This window comes from Apodemus sylvaticus, chromosome 5 (assembly GCF_947179515.1).
Source record: "Apodemus sylvaticus chromosome 5, mApoSyl1.1, whole genome shotgun sequence".
Lineage (NCBI taxonomy): Eukaryota > Metazoa > Chordata > Mammalia > Rodentia > Muridae > Apodemus > Apodemus sylvaticus.
Window position 1 is genome coordinate 30,178,305 of NC_067476.1, and position 19,620 is coordinate 30,197,924.

The 19,620-nt window shown below is 39.4% G+C and overlaps 1 long non-coding RNA gene across 1 annotated transcript in view; it reads left to right on the plus strand.

The window, feature by feature from the left end:
* LOC127685357 (uncharacterized) overlaps positions 1-19,620 on the plus strand; it is a 36,099-nt gene that overhangs the window by 7,880 nt on the left and 8,599 nt on the right. The window contains exon 2 of the long non-coding RNA XR_007977852.1: positions 9,441-9,525. This is a non-coding gene — a long non-coding RNA (uncharacterized LOC127685357). The remainder of the gene's footprint in view (positions 1-9,440; positions 9,526-19,620) is intronic.

Sequence of the window (19,620 nt, forward strand, 5' to 3'; positions counted from 1 at the left end):
CAATGAAAGCAGTGCTAAGAGGTAAACTCATAGCCCTGAGTGCCTCTAAAAAGAAAATGGAGAGAGTATACACTAGCAGCTTAACAACACAACTGAAAGTCCTGGAACAAAAAGAAGCCAATTCACCCAGGAGGAGTAGAAGACAAAAAATCATCAAACTCAGGGCTGAAATCAATCAATTGGAAACAAAGCAAACCGTACAAAGAATTAACGAATCCAGGAGCTGGTTCTTTGAGAAAATCAACAAGATAGATAAACCCTTAGCCAGACTGACCAAAGGGCACAGAGAAAGTATCCAAATTAACAAACTTAGAAATGAAAAGGGAGATATAACAACGGAAACTGAGGAAATCCAAAAAATCATCAGATCCTACTACAAGAGCCTGTACTCAACACAATTGGAGAATCTGGAGGAAATCGACAATTCCCTTGACAGATACCAAATACCAAAATTAAATCAGGACCAAATAGATCATCTAAACAGCCCCATAACGCCTAAAAAAATAGAAGGAGTCATAGAAAGTCTTCCAACCAAAAAAAGCACAGGACCAGATGGTTTCAGTGCAGAATTCTATCAGACCTTCAAAGAAGACTTAACACCAATACTCTTCAAACTATTCCACAAAATAGAAACAGAAGGAACACTACCCAATTCCTTCTACGAAGCCACAATTACGCTGATACCAAAACCACACAAAGATCCAACAAAGAAAGAGAACTTCAGACCAATTTCCCTTATGAACATCGATGCAAAAATACTCAATAAAATTCTTGCCAACCGAATCCAAGAACACATCAAAACGATCATCCACCATGATCAAGTAGGCTTTATCCCGGGAATGCAGGGTTGGTTCAATATACGGAAATCCATCAATGCAATCCACTACATAAACAAACTCAAAGAAAAAAACCACATGGTCATTTCATTGGATGCTGAAAAAGCATTTGATAAAATTCAGCATCCTTTCATGCTTAAAGTCTTGGAAAGAACAGGAATTCAAGGCCCATACCTAAACATCGTTAAAGCAATATACAGCAAACCGGTAGCCAGCATCAAACTAAATGGAGAGAAACTTGAAGCAATCCCACTAAAATCAGGGACTAGACAGGGCTGCCCCCTCTCTCCTTATCTTTTCAATATTGTACTTGTGGTACTAACTCAGGCAATTCGACAACATAAGGAGGTCAAAGGGATACAAATTGGAAAGGAAGAAGTCAAACTATCATTATTTGCAGATGACATGATAGTCTATCTAAGTGACCCAAAAAACTCCACTAGAGAACTCCTACAGCTGATAAACAACTTCAGCAAAGTGGCAGGTTATAAAATCAACACAAGCAAATCAGTGGCCTTCCTATACTCAAAGGATAAGCAGGCTGAGAAACAAATTAGGGAAATGACCCCCTTCACAATAGCCACAAACAGTATAAAGTATCTTGGGGTGACTCTTACCAAACATGTGAAAGATCTTTATGACAAGAACTTCAAGGCTCTGAAGAAGGAAATGGAAGAAGACATCAAAAAATGGGAAAACCTCCCATGCTCATGGATCGGCAGAATCAATATAGTTAAAATGGCCATTTTGCCAAAAGCAATATACAGATTCAATGCAATACCCATCAAAATCCCAACTCAATTCTTCACAGAGTTAGAAAGAACAATTATCAAATTCATCTGGAATAACAAAAAACCCAGGATAGCTAAAACTATTCTCAGCAACAAAAGAAATTCTGGGGGAATCAATATCCCTGACCTCAAGCAATACTACAGAGCAATAGTGTTAAAAACTGCATGGTATTGGTACAGTGACAGGCAGGTGGATCAATGGAACAGGATTGAAGATCCAGAAATGAACCCACATACCTATGGCCACTTGATCCTCGACAAAGGGACTGAAAACATCCAATGGAAAAAAGATAGCCTTTTCACCAAATGGTGCTGGTTCAACTGGAGGTCAGCATGCAGAAGAATGCGAATTGATCCATCCTTGTCTCCTTGTACTAAGCTCAAATCCAAATGGATCAAGGACCTCCACATAAAGCCAGACACTCTGAAGCTAATAGAAAAGAAACTGGGGAAGACCCTTGAGGACATCGGTACAGGGAGAAAATTTCTGAACAGAACACCAATAGCGTATGCTCTAAGATCAAGAATTGACAAATGGGACCTCATAAAATTACAAAGTTTCTGTAAGGCAAAGGACACCATCAAAAGGACAAATCGGCAACCAACAAATTGGGAAAATATCTTCACCAATCAGATAGAGGGCTAATATCCAATATATATAAAGAACTTAAGAAGTTAGACTCCAGAAAACCAAACAACCCTATTAAAAAATGGGGTACAGAGTTAAACAAAGAATTTTCACCTGAAGAACTTCGGATGGCGGCGAAGCATCTTAAAAAATGTTCAACTTCATTAGTCATTAGGGAAATGCAAATCAAAACAACCCTGAGATTTCACCTTACACCAGTCAGAATGGCTAAGATTAAAAATTCAGGAGACAGCAGGTGTTGGAGAGGGTGTGGAGAAAAAGGAACACTCCTCCACTGCTGGTGGGGTTGCAAATTGATACAACCACTCTGGAAATCAGTCTGGCGGTTCCTCCGAAAACTGGGCACCTCACTTCCAGAAGATCCTGCTATACCACTCCTGGGCATATACCCAGAGGATTCCCCACCATGTAATAAGGATACATGCTCTACTATGTTCATAGCAGCCCTATTTATAATTGCCAGATGCTGGAAAGAACCCAGGTATCCCTCAACAGAAGAGTGGATGCAAAAAATGTGGTATATCTACACAATGGAGTACTATTCAGCCATTAGAAACAATGAATTCATGAAATTCTTAGGCAAATGGATGGAACTAGAAAACATCATACTAAGTGAGGTAACCCAGACTCAAAAGGTGACTCATGGTATGCACTCACTAATAAGTGGATATTAACCTAGAAAACTGGAATACCCCAAACATAATCCATACATCAAATGAGGTACATGAAGAAAGGAGGAGTGGCCCCTTGTTCTGGAAAGACTCAGTGAAGCAGTATTCGGCAAAACCAGAACGGGGAAGTGGGAAGGGGTGGGTGGGAGGACAGGGGGAGAAAGGGGGCTTATGGGACTTTTGGGGAGTGAGGGTCTAGCAAAGGGGAAATCATTTGAAATGTAAATAAAAAATATATCGAATAAAAAATAAAAAAAAAAAGAGTTGACTCTGCGTCATGCTGGCTAGCCTTGAAATTCTACTCTGCATGAAAGCCATAAATTTTGGTTTGGCCTAAGTCAAGGTCCCTCAAGAATTAGCAGAACTCTTCAGGGTTCTGAAGTGGAGCCAAAGAACAAGGGAGAGGTGGGATTGTCTTTCTCTCTTTGGACTTAGGTAGCGACTTGTTTGTTTTTTCATGCTAATTATGTTACTCAAAAACCTGTTTGCAGTGTCTGAAGGAAGCCTGTTCCCAGTTGGTTTGTGACTGGTCCATAAAGTTACTGGCAACCCATGATTGGGCAGGAAGATGGAGGCGGGACTTTTAGGATTCCTGAGAAGGGACTGAGGAGACAAGACTAAGGATTCCACCATGAGTAGACCGACCACATGGGTTGGGGGTTTGGGGGGAGGTGTAGGAGGGAGAACCTGCTGACCTGTAAGTTCAGGGAGAAGCGGTCCCAGGAGGGCTGCCCAGCAAGGTCCAGGACAGGAAAGATAAAACACAGATTTTCGTAAGTAATACCTCAGGAATGTTGAGTAGAGTGTGTGACAGCCATGTGGAGTTAGGAAGTGGCCCAGCCACTGCACTGCTTAGGGCTAGTCACACCAACTCAAGAGGCAGACAACCCCTGCCCTGGCCAGATACTCCAAAATTTGGTACATTTTATATAGTTTGTAAACTTTGTAAGGCTCACAAGTGATCAGGCCTGAGGAGCCCTAGTGGCCAGGCCCCGATCCCAGACTTCCCTAAGAGCCCTAAAGGCTCTATCAGCCATCTCCTAAGGGCTGTATAGGCAGTTCCCAGCCCCAAGGTAGGAGAGTGCCTACAAGAAAAAAAAATTTCCTATCAATCTCTGAGCTTGTCCCAAGATCAGACCATATAATCTCTCCAATCCCAGACCCTCCTGGAACCCCCGCCCCCCCCCTCCCCAAGAAACCCTATATAAACCCTGTGTTCTGTCCAGGTCTCTGCTGCTTCTCTCTCAAGCAGTGGTATCCACTCTTCTGGGTTTTCCCTTCCAATAAATCTCTTGTATGAGATTTTCTGTCCAGTGTGATTTTTTTTTCATTCCTTGGCTCCTGACTGCCAAGATATCAAGATATGTTTCCTATCTGAGCTGTAATGCTTACACTTACTTGGTCTGCTTTATTATATAAAAGAATTTCTCGCTGATGATTGTAAGCTTTTTTCCCCCTAACATAGCCATATATTAGAATTCTTTGCTGTAACAGGAAATCGCAGACAGGAGAAAAGGGGCAGTGACCAACACCATGACAGGAGGTTGGTGTCATATCATAGTGGAGGTGGTCCTTGAACTGTGCTGTGAAAGATGGGTAGGTGTTTGTTTAAATACCAAGAAGAAATATACGGAGTAGAGGTCATTATACACAGACCCATGTTAGAATTCCAAACACTATGGGCAGCTTGAGAAACGTACAACCAACCACAAAGGAATTTCGAAGGCATAGCCCATAATAGACCTTAAGTGCAATACTAAGTTAGACACAGTGCTGGAAGCAAAGAGATACAAGTGAGGAGATTTAAGGGGCATCATGACCTTACCAGATTTGTTTCATAGAAAGATCCTCTGGCTTCAATACAGAGAATACTCTAAATTTTTGACTTAAGATACTTGGGGAATGTAGTTGCTTTTATTACTACTGAGAATCAGCTAGATTAATGCTTGTGGAATATCTAATCTGTAGCACATTCTTGGGTGCTTGCTCAGCACTTTAAAAATAATTCCTGATAATCATGGAATGATGATATTGTTATTCATATACTATTATGTGGAGAAATTAAAACACAGAAAGGCTAAGTTTATTACTGAGGTATCCATGCTGGATATAAATCTAGGTCTGTTTGGCTTAAGAATAGGATGCTGCCTCTCAGGAGAGCGGATTTAGAGGGAAGACAGTGAGCTGATATGGGTTACAAGAAGCCTGGAGGACATTCCTGTGTCATTGTCCAGCTAGTTGTTTGACAGCAGGCTTATTGAAATCATGGATTATGTGGACAGTGAGGACTTGAGGGCCACTGAGACACACGTAATTGTGGAGCTGTACTGCCCCCTTAATCTGGTGAAAAATGAGAAGCTTTGGAAATAGAAACGAGAACTATGAAACTTCTGAAATTCATGTATGAATTTTTGTATAATTTTAAAGACATCTATTTTTTTCCCCTTTAAGGAGAAGACCCATATTCCTTCAGACTATTAAAGAGTCTATACTTATAAAAACATTATAGACTACTGCAATGATAAGTGTAAATGGACAGGGACAAAAGTTAGGACTCTAGGCAATATTAACAGAATAATGCAAGAAAGAAAATTAACAACAGAGTCTACCTAGAAGGAGACAGACAGACAGATACACATACATACACACCCACACATTCATACCCCCCCACATACACACACACACACACACACACACACACACACACACACACACAGAGAGAGAGAGAGAGAGAGAGAGAGAGAGAGAGAGAGAGAGAGAGAGAGAGAGGAGGGACGGTAACCATATAATATGTGGACCACAGACATCTTATTGTGGACTGAGTCCTTCTTAGGGGCTGGAGCGATGGCTCAGATGTTAAGAGCACTTGCTCTTGCTTTGGTTCCCAGCACCTACATAACATCTTACAACTGTCTGTAAACTTCAGTTCCAGGAGATCTGATACCCACTGGTGAACTCCAGGGCTACTAGGCATGCATGTGGCACTTTTACACATGTGCATACAAACACTTATACACATGAGATAAAACCAAGTAAGTCTGTGAAAGTTCTTATTTGAACACTACGTCAGAGGTGTGACTTTGCTGAAGGATTTCCAGTGAATAGTGGGGGATGAAGTTTTGGTTACTGTGCTATTCAAAGGAAAAAGCATTCCCTCTTCCCAAAGACAAATGTTTGTGTACCTCACTGGTTCCTGGACTTGACCAGAGAGAGCCCCGCCACAGGTGGTCAATAGAGACATACTGAAAGCTGACCAGATAAGGCAATGATGGCAGCTGTCATCGACCACAGGGGATCTGATCTTATGTTTCTGGGTGTCGCAGTTACCCAGCATCTATTGTCCCAATAACTCTTCTAAGGAGGTGGGGATTTCTACATTTCACAAAGAAATTAAGTGAGTCTCAGATACAGAGTGAACTGCCACATGCCACAAAGTGCGTTGAGGAATCTGACATTTGAACTTGGGTTTGTGTGGTTTCAAAACTTGAATTCTGCCTCTGAGAACAAAACTGAGGAGTGGAGAGGAGAGGAGAGGAGAGGAGAGGAGAGGGAGGTGAACGGCTGTCTCTCAGGTGTTATTCCAGTTTGTTCTTGCTCATCTGTGGTGAGAGGGAATCTTACCAAGGATTCACCAAGCTCTAAAGGTTGATCAGAGTCCCAGATGATGAGATCATTCAGACACTAACATGCAATTCGTGAGGCTTTCTTTTTCGTCTCCCCTTACAGCTGTTTGCATCAATGCCTTCTAATCACAAATGGGCTCCTTTTCTTCTAGAGAATACCAATTCTCAATAATAATGGATGCACACTTAAGTAAACTAAGACATCGCTGAGTACTCAACCATCACGTTGTGAAGACAGTAGTTTTAACAAACCAGAAAGACAAAAGACAGAATTTATGCTCAACTAAGCACATCTAAAACATATTAGAAACTTAGAGAAAAGATTCTGTGTTATTTTAATGAAAGGTTTCATTGAACTTTTCCTCTACTCCAGTAAAATAAAGATGACAATAGTAAGAATTTTAAAAGAAATTGTTTGTCCTGATTACAGAACTTGGCTATTGGAAATACATCTTTAGCATATAGAAGCTTCAGTAGCTTTTTAGTACTTAACACATTGAGACAGCATGTACTTTAGCTTCTTTTAGAAAAACCCACAGTTGACCTGGAAGAAAGCACCTTGTATTTTCTATTGTGTTCTTGATAGATGGCATGAATGTCATAATTAAATCGCAGTGGATGTTATACTGTTGGTACACTTTGAAGAGAAACCTTTGAGTTAAGATGTGTTTTTTTTTTTTTTTAGTTTGTGATTTACAAATCTAAAACTAGACTGTAATTGTCACATCATATTTTCTCATTAACTATTACCTCTCTGCTTATAATGGTTAATAGTATCAATTGCCAGGATATAAAATTGCATAGGAGATGGCCTCTGTATCTAGAGGTAATATCCATTCTGTTAGTTCCTTTGTTCATCACTGTGGCAAAGTATCGACAAAGGCAACTTAAAGAGAGAAGCATTTCTTCTCTCCTTAAGATGGAATCCACCCAGCAAAGTAGGGAGGTCATGTACAGACTAGGGATCTGTGGGCAGTGTGGAAGTTCAGTAGGAGTAAGCTTTTCCATGAGTCTTCATTGACATTAGATAGCTTATGCTCTAAGATCAAGAATTGACAAATGGGACCTCATAAAATTACAAAGTTTCTGTAAGACAAAGGACACTGTCAAAAGGACAAAACGGCAACCAACAAATTGGGAAAAGATCTTCACCAACCCTACATCCGATAGAGGGCTAATATCCAATATATACAAAGAACTCAAGAAGTTAAACCCCAGAAAACCAAATAACCCTATTAAAAAATGGTGTACAGACCTAAACAAAGAATTTTCACCCGAAGAACTTCAAATGGCTGAGAAGCACCTTAAGAAATGCTCAACATCATTAGCCATTAGGGAAATGCAAATTAAAACAACCCTGAGATTTCACCTCACACCAGTCAGAATGGCTAAGGTTAAAAACTCAGGAGACAGCAGGTATTGGTGAGGATGTGGAGAAAGAGGAACACTCCTCCACTGCTGGTGGGATTGTAAGATGGTACAACCACTATGGAAATCAGTCTGGTGGTTCCTCAGAAAACTGGGCACATCACTTCTGGAGGATCCTGCTATACTTCTCCTGGGCATATACCCAGAGGATTCCCCAGCATGCAATAAGGACACATGCTCAACTATGTTCGTAGCAGCCTTATTTATAATAGCCAGACACTGGAAAGAACCCAGATATCCCTCAATGGAGGAATGGATACAGAAAATGTGGTATATATACACAATGGAGTACTATTCAGCAATTAAAAACAACGAATTCATGAATTTTTTAGGCAAATGGATGGAACTGGAAAATATCATCCTAAGTGAGGTAACGCAATCACAAAAGAATACACATGGAATGCAATCATTGATAAGTGGATATTAACTAGCCCTGAAGCTCTGAATACTGAAGATACAATTAGCATATCAAATGATTCCCATGAAGAAGGAAGAAGAGGGCCCTAATCCTAGAAAGGCTTGATCTAGCATTGTAGGGGACAGAGACCAGGACAGAGAAAAGGAAGGGGGAAAGATAGGAGAATGGATGGAGAAAAGAGGACTTATGGAACATATGGGGGGGACTTGGAAAAGGGAAACCTTTTAGAATGTAAACAAAGAATATAGAAAATTAAAAAAAATAAATAAAAGAAAAAGAAGTGTAGACCAATGGTGCAATATACACCGTGAACACCAGATGTCACTACTCTATAGTTTAAAAAGCCACCCTGAATGGTTACAAGGGAGAATTGTTATTAAGAACATTATCCAGATGTTGTCCAGGACAACATGAATTCCATTTCAAGCAGATATATATGCTCCCGAGCTTTTGTTAAAAGATTTTAGATGTAAGTGGCCTACAAAGTATAGTGGCAGAGATGTGTTGGTTAAACAAGGAAAAGTACTTGGGAGACAAACCAAACACTTGTTGTCTAAAACTCGAAGTGGATACTATAGTCTGAAAGGATGTAATGGGTATCAGGGTGCATTGTTTGATTTCCTGGCGTTATACTACAGTACTCATCCATAGGCACAGGTTCCGTGACTTTAGTAGAATCCACATGAACTCTTTTTCCCTGTGTAGATTCTGAGATACCATAGGTACTGGAGTTACGGAGACAACAGGATTAAGTCCTGGCTTTTCCGTTTGGCTCCAGATGGCTCATAGTGATATTCCATAACATCCTTGAGCCTTGGAACTCTGAAGTCAATGTGAGTATAATAAATATTAAGTGCGTTCTCAAAGGCCAAGCATCAGATATATGTCAAGTATTTGGATGCTCACGATGTCGTGACTTTGCTTTTCCATTTAATTTTGCTACCCTACAAACATATTTTGACCCATAAAAGTGATTGATTCTTCTGCTAGGAGCCAACCTATTTTTTTTTCTCCTTTCTGGCAGGTCTTTTGTTCCAGTCCAGATGGGATTGCCCAGTGAAATATTGAACATCCACCAAAATTCAGTAAATAATGAAAACTCGTTAAGTGTAAGTTTCTCAGTAAGTTATAGGACACTCTGGTAAATCTCACCCCAGGGTGAACTAAGAAAGCTGTCCGTGTTCAGTGTTTCTAAGCCAGCCTCGTCGAATTGCTTAAGGCTGCTGTATCGCCTGGTCGGGGGAAGGTCTGACCTGAAAATGGGAAGGGATAAAAACCTTTCATTAAAATGCTGTGTGCGAGAACTGCTATCTGAAAGCATACATTTTCAAACATCTTCACAGTCCCCGAGAAATGCCTCAGACATATGCTATATCGTTTTGATGTTTGCGTATCCACCAACATGTCTTGCCCATCTCACTGTGTGGTTGTGGTGGGAATACGAAGGTGAATCTTCAAAATGAGAAAAAAATTAGAGCTGTTTATATTCGGTATACATACTATAAAAAGAGAGAATGCTTTCAAATTATATTTTCTTGCATTAACTAATGCCATTAATATATGTTTTTTTTTAAACTAAGAAGATAGCACAGTGGATAAAACACTAGTTGTACGAGCATTGAGACCCCAGTTTGGTTCCCCAGCACCCGCATAAAAAACCTGGGTTGCTGCTGTATGCCTGTATTTCCAGTTCTAATAGGAAGCCCTTGCAGGTAATTGTGGAAAATGTCTTCCTTGGACTCACTTCTTTCTGGCCACTAGGTGACGACAAATGACTTTAGAATGTGGGGTGATTGTGTTGAGCTGGTGGCTGCAGACTGTTTCCTGTTGTTAACACAGACCTTCAATCTAGAATGTTCTTTCAGCGGGGATCTTATGAATGTTCAACAGAGACGGGAGCCCTTCGGATTCCTTCCTGGGGATTTTACTCTCTTTTCTTTTTCTTCTGTTTTAGGACAGATAACTTCATGTCTGTGCAAAAGAGCTAATTAGTCTCATCAGGCATAAACTTGATACCTATGTCCAAGTTTAGCTCCAGAGAGAGAAGCTGTTTAATTGGCAGTCAGGGTTATTAGGAGTGTCCAGGAGAGTTGAGGGGCTTTGCACTGAGGTGATTTGAACCAAGCACAAAGGTGAGGATGTACTCCTGAGCTGCGTGCTCCTGTAAGGAGAACATTTACTAATTTGCCGATAATTTGCAGTGGGAATATCCTATGGACACACCGAAGAACCGATGACTTGTCATTTGAACATAGCAGGCACTTCATTGGCCCACAAGAGCGTCAGCAATTATGCTATTCCTTGCATAAAACTCCTGCTTCAGTGCAGTTTACTGATCTTTGGTGGAAGCAGCAATAAATGTTTATTAACTGCTGAAGTAAGCTTTTGACTTTAAAAAATGAACAAGGATGAATCAGGTAAAGTCTAACTTTTTTTCCCCCTCTGACATTTTCTCTTCTAAGAGATTACAGGCATATCAAATGATCTTTGGACGCTTCTCCTGTATTGTTTGGGACATCTCATGTAATCCCTCTGATATTTCTGCCCTCCCGTTATCTACGGAAGTAAAATATAATGAGTTAGATATCTTTTTGTGCTGCAGCATTGTGGACTTCTTACCTAGTTTATATGTTTGATTTTATATTCAGCTGTCCTTAGCATTTCCTGTCCATAGTCAACCTTTGTGCCTTTATTCACACTTGAGTTTTTCACCCTCTCTTCTTCCTTCACTTATGAAAACACAGCTCTTTCAAAATTGAGCTCCAGGTCGTTTCCTCCATGAAACAGTGTCACAAATCTGCTGCCTGGGACTTGCATCCGAATGTCCCTTGGTATCATTAGATTGGCTCCCATAGGTGTGGATAGTACAGTTCATGTTCAAGTCCTTTATATAACATATTGGTATATTGTAACATAATCTACATACATAACCTCAAATACCCTAAGTCATTTCTAAGTGATTACAGTACTTGGCACAATTATGCAAGTATTATGTAAATAGTTGCTATACTGCATTCTTTAGAGAAAATGAGAAAAAGTTTGTATAGAAGAATGTTTTAAAATGTGTTCCATCTGTGACTCAATTCATGGATGTGTATTCTAGACAAGAAGAGCCAAACGCTCAGTTTAAGTCACGACTTTAGCTCATTCTTTGCTGCTTTTGGATTGATTTACATACATGCACATCTGTATGCAACTAACTAGATTACAAAGTTCTAAGGGCAAGGAGTGTAACTCCAATGACATCAGTGTAAATTATGCATACATTTTCAAGACAAATTTGATCATCTCTATGATCCCAGAACCTAGAATAGAGCAGAATAAGGGTTTGCTGGGATAGCTGAGGAATCTATTTAAACTGGATGAATACTGAATCATTGATAATATTGGTCAGTGAGAGCTGGTGTGAATAACTTCATCACTGGGGACCTTTCAACCTTTAGCCTCTCTTAGTCATGGCAATTTCCTCAAGTCAATACAGTTCTCATTTCTTCTCCTATATATAATTAGGATTATGATAATTAAGTGAATATGCATGCATAAATGGTACTAAAGAGTTCTGGGTATATAATAAGGAATTGATTACTTCTTTAATTTTACTTTGTTTTGTGTGGGAGTGGGTTTCCTGTGTGGGTCTGGAGAATTGAACTCAGGCAGTCAGGCTTGGTGGCAAGCACCTTTACATGCAGGTCACATATTTCTTGTCATGAGTATTGGTATGACTATAATATTGTTTGCTACACATTGCTTCTGAGCATGGTGGCACATATATTTAATCCCAATATTCTAGAGGGAGAGGCAGGTGGATCTTTCTGAGTTCAAGAGCAGCCTGGTCTACAGAAAGAGTTCCAGGACAGCCAGGGCTACACAGAGAAACTCTGTCTCAAAACAAAAAACAAACAAACAAACAAAAAAACCAAAACCCAAAACATCCAAATGAGTATTGTTCCTTGCTTCCTGTGAATGAAATCTGACCACCATCTACATCCTAAACTTTTCAGGAATTTCTTTGAAATATCAGTAAAGCTCTAGTTTTGCTCCTTTTAAATTTCAGTACAGATAGATGACTTGAGACTCTCCTTTGTTTTTCTTTTTGGTCTACCTACAGACCTCTTGTTCTCATAATTTTCCTCCAATATATTTTTTGAATGCTCAGTTTTTATTTTTATGATCTAAATTCTGCTGAGTATTATTTATCCCTTTTTCTGCCTACTTTTTATTTTCTTTATGATTTATTAAGAAAATCTTAAGATTGTCTTAATAAAAAATGACATCATGAAATTTGCAGGCAAAAGGAACTAGGTAAAGACCATCCTGAGTAAAGGAACACAGACCCAGAATGACTATTATGTTAGGTATTCACTTTTATGTGGATATTAGCCATTAAATAAATGATAACAGAGAAACAGTCCATAGATGCAGATTAGATATAGAGGAAGGAACTATGGGGACATATGGATGATCTCCTTGGGAGGGGGAAATAGAATGGGTTTTATGGGTGTAAGGTACTGAACAGGACACAGATCAGAGGATCAGTTGGGGACGGGGAGGGGATATAGGGTTGAAGGAGGAAATGCAGTGACAGATAGCTAGAATTGAGGAGCATTTGAGAGATGCTATGGAAACCTAGTATAGTAGAAAAGCTACGAAGTCCATGAAAGTGATCTTAATGAGGTCATATCTTGTCACCAAAAGAGTCTTATAAAACTGGGACTGAGTTGCATTCAATTAAGTTGTTGGCCAAGGGGGTCCCATGGAAATCTTGCAACATCCTAGACTGTTGCTAAGACAATGAATGGGTTGCTCTCTGCAAACTGACTACAGGGTTCCATTGCTGAGGGGAACACCTATCCAACTCATTCAACTCATTGAGTATGGAGAAGATGAGCTGGAACCTATATGGAGCCTTCACCCTATCCTCTGGTGTCCTTGGTATGGAAAGGTACCCTGCAGGCTCCCAAAAGAGAAACACCCACCCAGCCTCAATACCTTTGATCTGCAGTAGGTCCTGCCTATAAGATGTGCTAGGGCAATGGTGGCACAGGACTTGTGGGAATAGCCAACCAACATCTAATTTGACTTAAGCCTCACACCATGAGATGGAACCAGTACTGGACACTGTTTTGGTGACCAGGAACCAGAGACTGGATAGCCCAGACTTCTAAGGTAAAACAAATAATATTGGCCTAAAAGAACTGCAACAATAAAATGAGTCTTAATGATAATCTGCTACACTCATAGATTCGTACCTTATTCAGCCATCATCAGAGAGCTTTTCTCTTGCAGCAGATGGGAACAAATACAGAGACCCACAGCCAGACATATGAGAGAGAGAGAGAGAGAGAGAGAGAGAGAGAGAGAGAGAGAGAGAGAGAGAGAGTGGCACACAGGGTTCTAAATAGGATATCACCATCAAATCCATTTTCTTAGAGCTCAGGGAGCCCGTGAAAGAGGAAGTAGAAAGAGTGTAGGATCCAGAAGTGATGAAAGATGTTAAGGCCTAGGTAACTGCGGCTTCCATGTTGTGCTGTTACTAATGTTATAATGAAAATTTCTCATGTTATGTTACTATGAGACCTTTTCATGCCTGAGTTGATTGCATATTCGGTAATGTTCTGTGCTTTGGTCTTTTTGGAAAACAATCACAATAGTTAGAATTGCTTTGTATAGTTAGCCACAATAGAGTAGGACCCGAAGCAATGGCCCAACAGCACTTTCTGAACCTATGTATGAGCTTTTATGTTTACTGCCTTTATAAGCTGCCCTGGGATGGACCCCAACATAAGAAAGACACCTGCATGGATATAAGAAGCCAAGTAAAACTTCCATTTTGAGTAGGATTCGAATGAAGTTTAATTTCCCAAGACCTCCCTGAGAATTGTCATTCTACTTGACAGAGACATGTACATTCGTATTGGCAAGTTAAGACATATTAGGCAACACAAGTCCCCTGCCATAGTTGAGTATCTCAACCAATAAGAATAGGATAAACATACAACAAAGACCTGTTCCTAAGGAACCATCCTATTCCTAAAACGTGATTGGTGGAATAACTTGGCCCAGATGTTTGTGGACTTCAGGCTGAAAAAGCTCTATAGTATTCCTGTTGGGTGTCAGATTTCAGCTCCCTAGTCTGGACGGCATCCATGATCAATCTGTTTTGGGATGTGGGAACTGAACAAGGTTCATATAAATGGACAGAGACTGAAGCAGCAAGGACTGAGCCTACCAAGGTCTGCAGCAGACTCTCTGCGTATAGTTTAGTATATTAGAGGATCTCTGAGCATATGAACAAGTAGGTTTCTCATTGTCGTGCTTACTTGGGCTGTTTAACTTGTCCAGCCTTGATGCGGTGGTTTTGGCTTTACTATATTTTATTTTGCCGTGTGTGGTTGTTATCTCCCAGAATCCTGTTTGTTTCTAATGAGAGAATGAGCAGAAATGGATCTGGAGCAGATGGAGGTAGGGAAGGACTGAGAGTGATGGAGGGAGAGGAAACTATAATCATGATGTATATGAACAGAATCTATTGCCAATAAATGAAGAAAAATTAAAGGGAACTTGGATAATTTGAGATTTCTTTTCTCAAATATAAGCATTTATTATAATTTCTCCACTAAATTCTCCTTCACTTTTTTCTCCCTCACCCCTGCTTGTTTTCATAGAGCCTCATTGTGTAACTCTGATAGCCAGGATGGAGCTGGCCTTGAGTTCACTGCTGGTCTCTGCCTCCAGAGGGCTGGGATTAAAGGCATGTGCCGCCACACCCAACAATACATTTTGATATTGTTTTCATTTTTGCTTAGTGCAGATATTTCCTGTTTTCTCTTATTATTTCTCATTTCCTGTGAGTTATTCTACTTAGAAATATAATTAATTTTAATTATTTGAAGATTATTTCCAACTACCTCTCCGTTGACTTCCAGTTTAAGTATTTTGTAGAAAGAACATAGTTTGTATATTCTCACTTCTATATTTACTTAGACTTAGTTTATATATTGAGTTCATGAACCTTTGTTGTGTTCTTGAGAGGTTTGTGTGTTTCATGTCATTTAGTCAAGTTATTTGATGGTGTTGATCAAGTTTTTCTGCCTCTCAGAACATCTGACTTCTTATTCTATTAACTATTGAGAAGTCTCTGTCTTTAATCTCTCAATGTGTTCCCAATATTTAGTAGACATTTCTATTAGATGACTAAAACATTAAAGAAATGCGCACACACACACATTATGCTTTCCCTTCATCATGCATCTATTTTAAAAATAACTTTTTTAAAGGTTTTTAGTTTTTATGTGCCTGAATACTTTGTGTGCATATGTGTATATGTACCATGTTTGTGCCTGGTGCCTGGTAATCTGTTAATTATGGCGATAGAGTGGCTACATGGTACATGCATGTGCAGTCTGGGACTACTGGGCAGAGGGGTTCCTGTCTTGGCAGAACAGAGTATGGCAGTATGAGATTTTTTTTATGATATCCCTCAAATGGCACGTAGTTTACTTCTGAAAAGTTCCATTTAATATTTCAGCATAGCTGTGGTTAATTGAAACTGTAGATAGTGAAACTAATAGCTATTCTATTAAGGGAGGTTGTCAAGTCTCTTAATTCAACCAGCTTTACAAACAGTAACCTTGTAATTATTTTAGTAGATATTCTGCTTCCATATCAAATGATCTGGAATACTGGCAACACTCAATCCCTAGGATCTTAGTGAATTCTAACCATCATCCTAATAGTTTGGTCACTGAAATCACACAAATGCATTCCATGATTTCACCATATGAATTTGTGGGCACAAGTTAGTTCCTAGCAGGTATGTAGACACCTAGAATTATTAAGCCTTCTTGTTGAATTAATTTCTTTATTACAACAAAAATCTCTTTTTCTGATAATTTTCCTTGTTCTCATGTACTTTGTCTGATATTAGTATGCCACTCAGAGTTCCTCATGATTAATCCTCCTTTGATAAATATATACTTAACCTTTTATGTAGTTAAAAATTATTTTTAATTATGTGTCTATTTGTGTGTGGGTTTGTGCATGTGAAAATAAATCCACGCCCACAGAAGCCAGAAGTGGGCATCAGATCCCCTGCAACTGCACTTACAGAAGTTTTACTGAATGTGGCTTCTATTATTCTTTGTGCATGTATTTGTGCATGTGTTTGTGTATGTGTTTGTATATGTGTTTGTGCATGTGTTTGTGTATGTAAGTTTATAGAAGTCAGAAGACAGCTATCGGGAGTCAGCTTTCTCCTTCTACCATGGGTGTCCCAGGGAACAAATTGAAGTCATCAGATTTGGTGACAGTTTCTTTATAGCCTTTATTTCTGATTCGTCTGTCCATCCATCCATCCATCCATCCATCCATCCACCCACCCACCTATTTGTTTGTTTGTTTAGAGTCTAAAGTCTTTGTTACATGGAATCTTTAGCTATGCATTAGTGCCATTGTAGATTGGTTGGGTTTAAATCCACTGATCAGCTGGGTTTTTTTGCTTTTTTTTGTTTTTTTTGTTTTTGTTTTTTTTTTTTTTTTTTTTTTAAACAAAAATCCTCACAGTTCTTTACTACTTCCCTCTGGTCCTCTCCCTTTCTTGCAGCAATGGAGAGGACTCACGGAGTAATTTTAATCCCATTTTATTTCTAGTGATAGTTCGTACCTCCTTATTTTCTCAACTGATTTTTCTGGATAGGGAATATATAGTTTTGATTTAGCCAAGTCAACCTTCAAATATTATGTTAAATTCTTCCTGTACTATATATGAACTTTATAGCACTTGATGTCTATTTCTCAGCTTTATTGCTATGCATTTTACTTACATATACACGATAAACATCACTTACATTATACTTATTTTTGCTTTAATAGCCATTTATATTCTGAAGGCATTTTTGAAAGAGATTTCAGAAGAAACCCCCTCCCATGTATTTACCATTTCTAATGGTGTTCACGTTATTCCAAGTCTTAACGTCCCACCTGTTAATTATCTAGGTTCTACCTAAGGAACGTGTTGAGGGCAGTTCTGTTGACAATGAGTTTTATTAATTTTTCTGTTTTTTCTTCTCTTTGAAGCATCTTTTTGGTAAAGAATTATTAGATAGATATTTTATTTTCCTTGAGATAGCATCAGCTTTCCTGGTTTGAGCGGAGAGTGGATGTCCTTCCCTTTCCTGCTCTAGAAGGTGTATCATGATGCCTCGTTTTCTTGCCCAGCTGGAAGCTTTTCCTTTTGCCACTAGTTTGTGGCATGTTGATTATGTAGTGCTTTGGAATGCAATATCCTTGGGAGGACTTCAGTTCAATGCTCTTCACCATCTCAATATTTACCACTTGCTGGTGGGAAACCCGAGCTATTTCTGGCCACGCGTGAGCTCCAGAGATTTTTTTCCGACTTCTTTCTTGTGGTTCCTGCTCTAGCTTGGGTCATTTCCTGTCATGTACACCCAACTCAGGACTCAGGCAGCAATGCCAAGAGGATTTCATGACAAAGCTCTAGGGTTTTCTTTCTCTGGGGTACTATGTTCTACATGCTATCTCCCATCTCCCTGCCTTCTGTGTTCCCTGTCTTCATCTTCCCTGAATTAGAAGATACTTGCCTCTGTCTTCTTGCCTGACAACTGCCTATAGGAAGTGAGCTGGTGCCTGGTGAGGTCCATCTTCCCCGACTCGTCGCTTTTTGGTGCTTCTACTCTGATGTCTGCAAACCACGGTCTCTCGTGCTCCTGTGAGTGCGCCAAATCCATCCTTATTAACCCCATTTTGTAGAGGATATGATAAAACAGTGTCCAGCAGGTTAATACCAATGCCATGTAAGCAAGTCAGTGAGTTCCACGGACTGATAAACAGAAGCATCCCAGAGACCAGCAGAATTAGAAAGACCGAGCAATATCAAGATACGAAGTTCCTTTCTTCTAGAGTTTTATAAAATATCATTTCAGCTGCAAGTATGGCTGTTCAGTCAGGGCACCCTTGTTCGTTCTGGCTGGCAGTTAGCAGGAAAGGCCAAAGGAGAAGTCAGCTAATTGCCTTAATGGTGGGTGTAAATGAAAGACAAACTTTAGTCTTCTCATTACATAATAGAAGATCGTGTATTTGAATTCCCAATAAACACATTATTTTCTTTCAACTCAGTTTGGTTTAAAAACAGCCTTTCCCATGAAATTGCTCTGATACATTCCTTTAGCTTTGACACAAGTCTCAAGTATTTCACCACAGAATTGAGTATCTAAATCTTTCTTTAAAAAAAAGAAATGCTGCATTTTTATGAGCAACGTAATGCTATTCAAGTATGATATAAACACACACACATGAATATATGTATACAGCTCTATAACGGATAATAACTTTAACATTCTTTTTTATTAGTCTTTTACAGTATCTTGAATTTTCAAATAAGATTACTCCCTATTTGGTGCACTTTGAGGTGCTTTCTGAGTGATGATATGCAAATCCATTGCTGTTTCCCTTGGTTGCTGTGGTTTTCTAATAGGGTATATGGGAATAATGGAATCTTTTTTTCCCTTTTTTTGTGGCAGTTTAAACTATCTTCTAAGAATGTTTTAACCCACCCACCTAGTTGCTGAGTCTTAAATAATAAAGTTGTGTAGAAGAAAATTCAAGATTAGCTGAACATATTTCTTTTATTAGCAATCACAAATATTAGCCATGATTCTTAATAAAATTCTCTTTGACATAAATTTTTAAATACCAATTATAACAAATCTGCATCTCTAAATCAAAGAAGCAGTTAAAGCCAAATGGCCCAATTACAGGCTCATTATAAAAAATGAACGAGTAAGAGAAGCCTTTTAGCTTCTCAAGATGCCATTGTTCTTTTAACGGGATGTCAGGAAGATACTCAGTCTTACTTTGATGGGACTTCTAGTTTGTCTTTTCTTTCTATTAAATTTCTGGAGACTTTTCACTTGCTAGGAAAAATTAGGAAGCATTAGGGAAGTGAGAGACAACCAGGAAGGATTTTAAAATAATTTGTAGATGGAGAAACAGGAATGACTGAGCAGGCTTTTAGACTCTAAATTCCATTCTGTAGGCGGTGCCTCTCCATGCTCATCACAGTCTGGTCCTGATGATGCACTGCATGCAGGCGTGGACACAGGTAAAGGTAAAGGCTCAACTCAGGACCCTTCCCATGGGCAAGCACCAATCCCCGACACTATTATTAATGATACTCTGTGATGCTT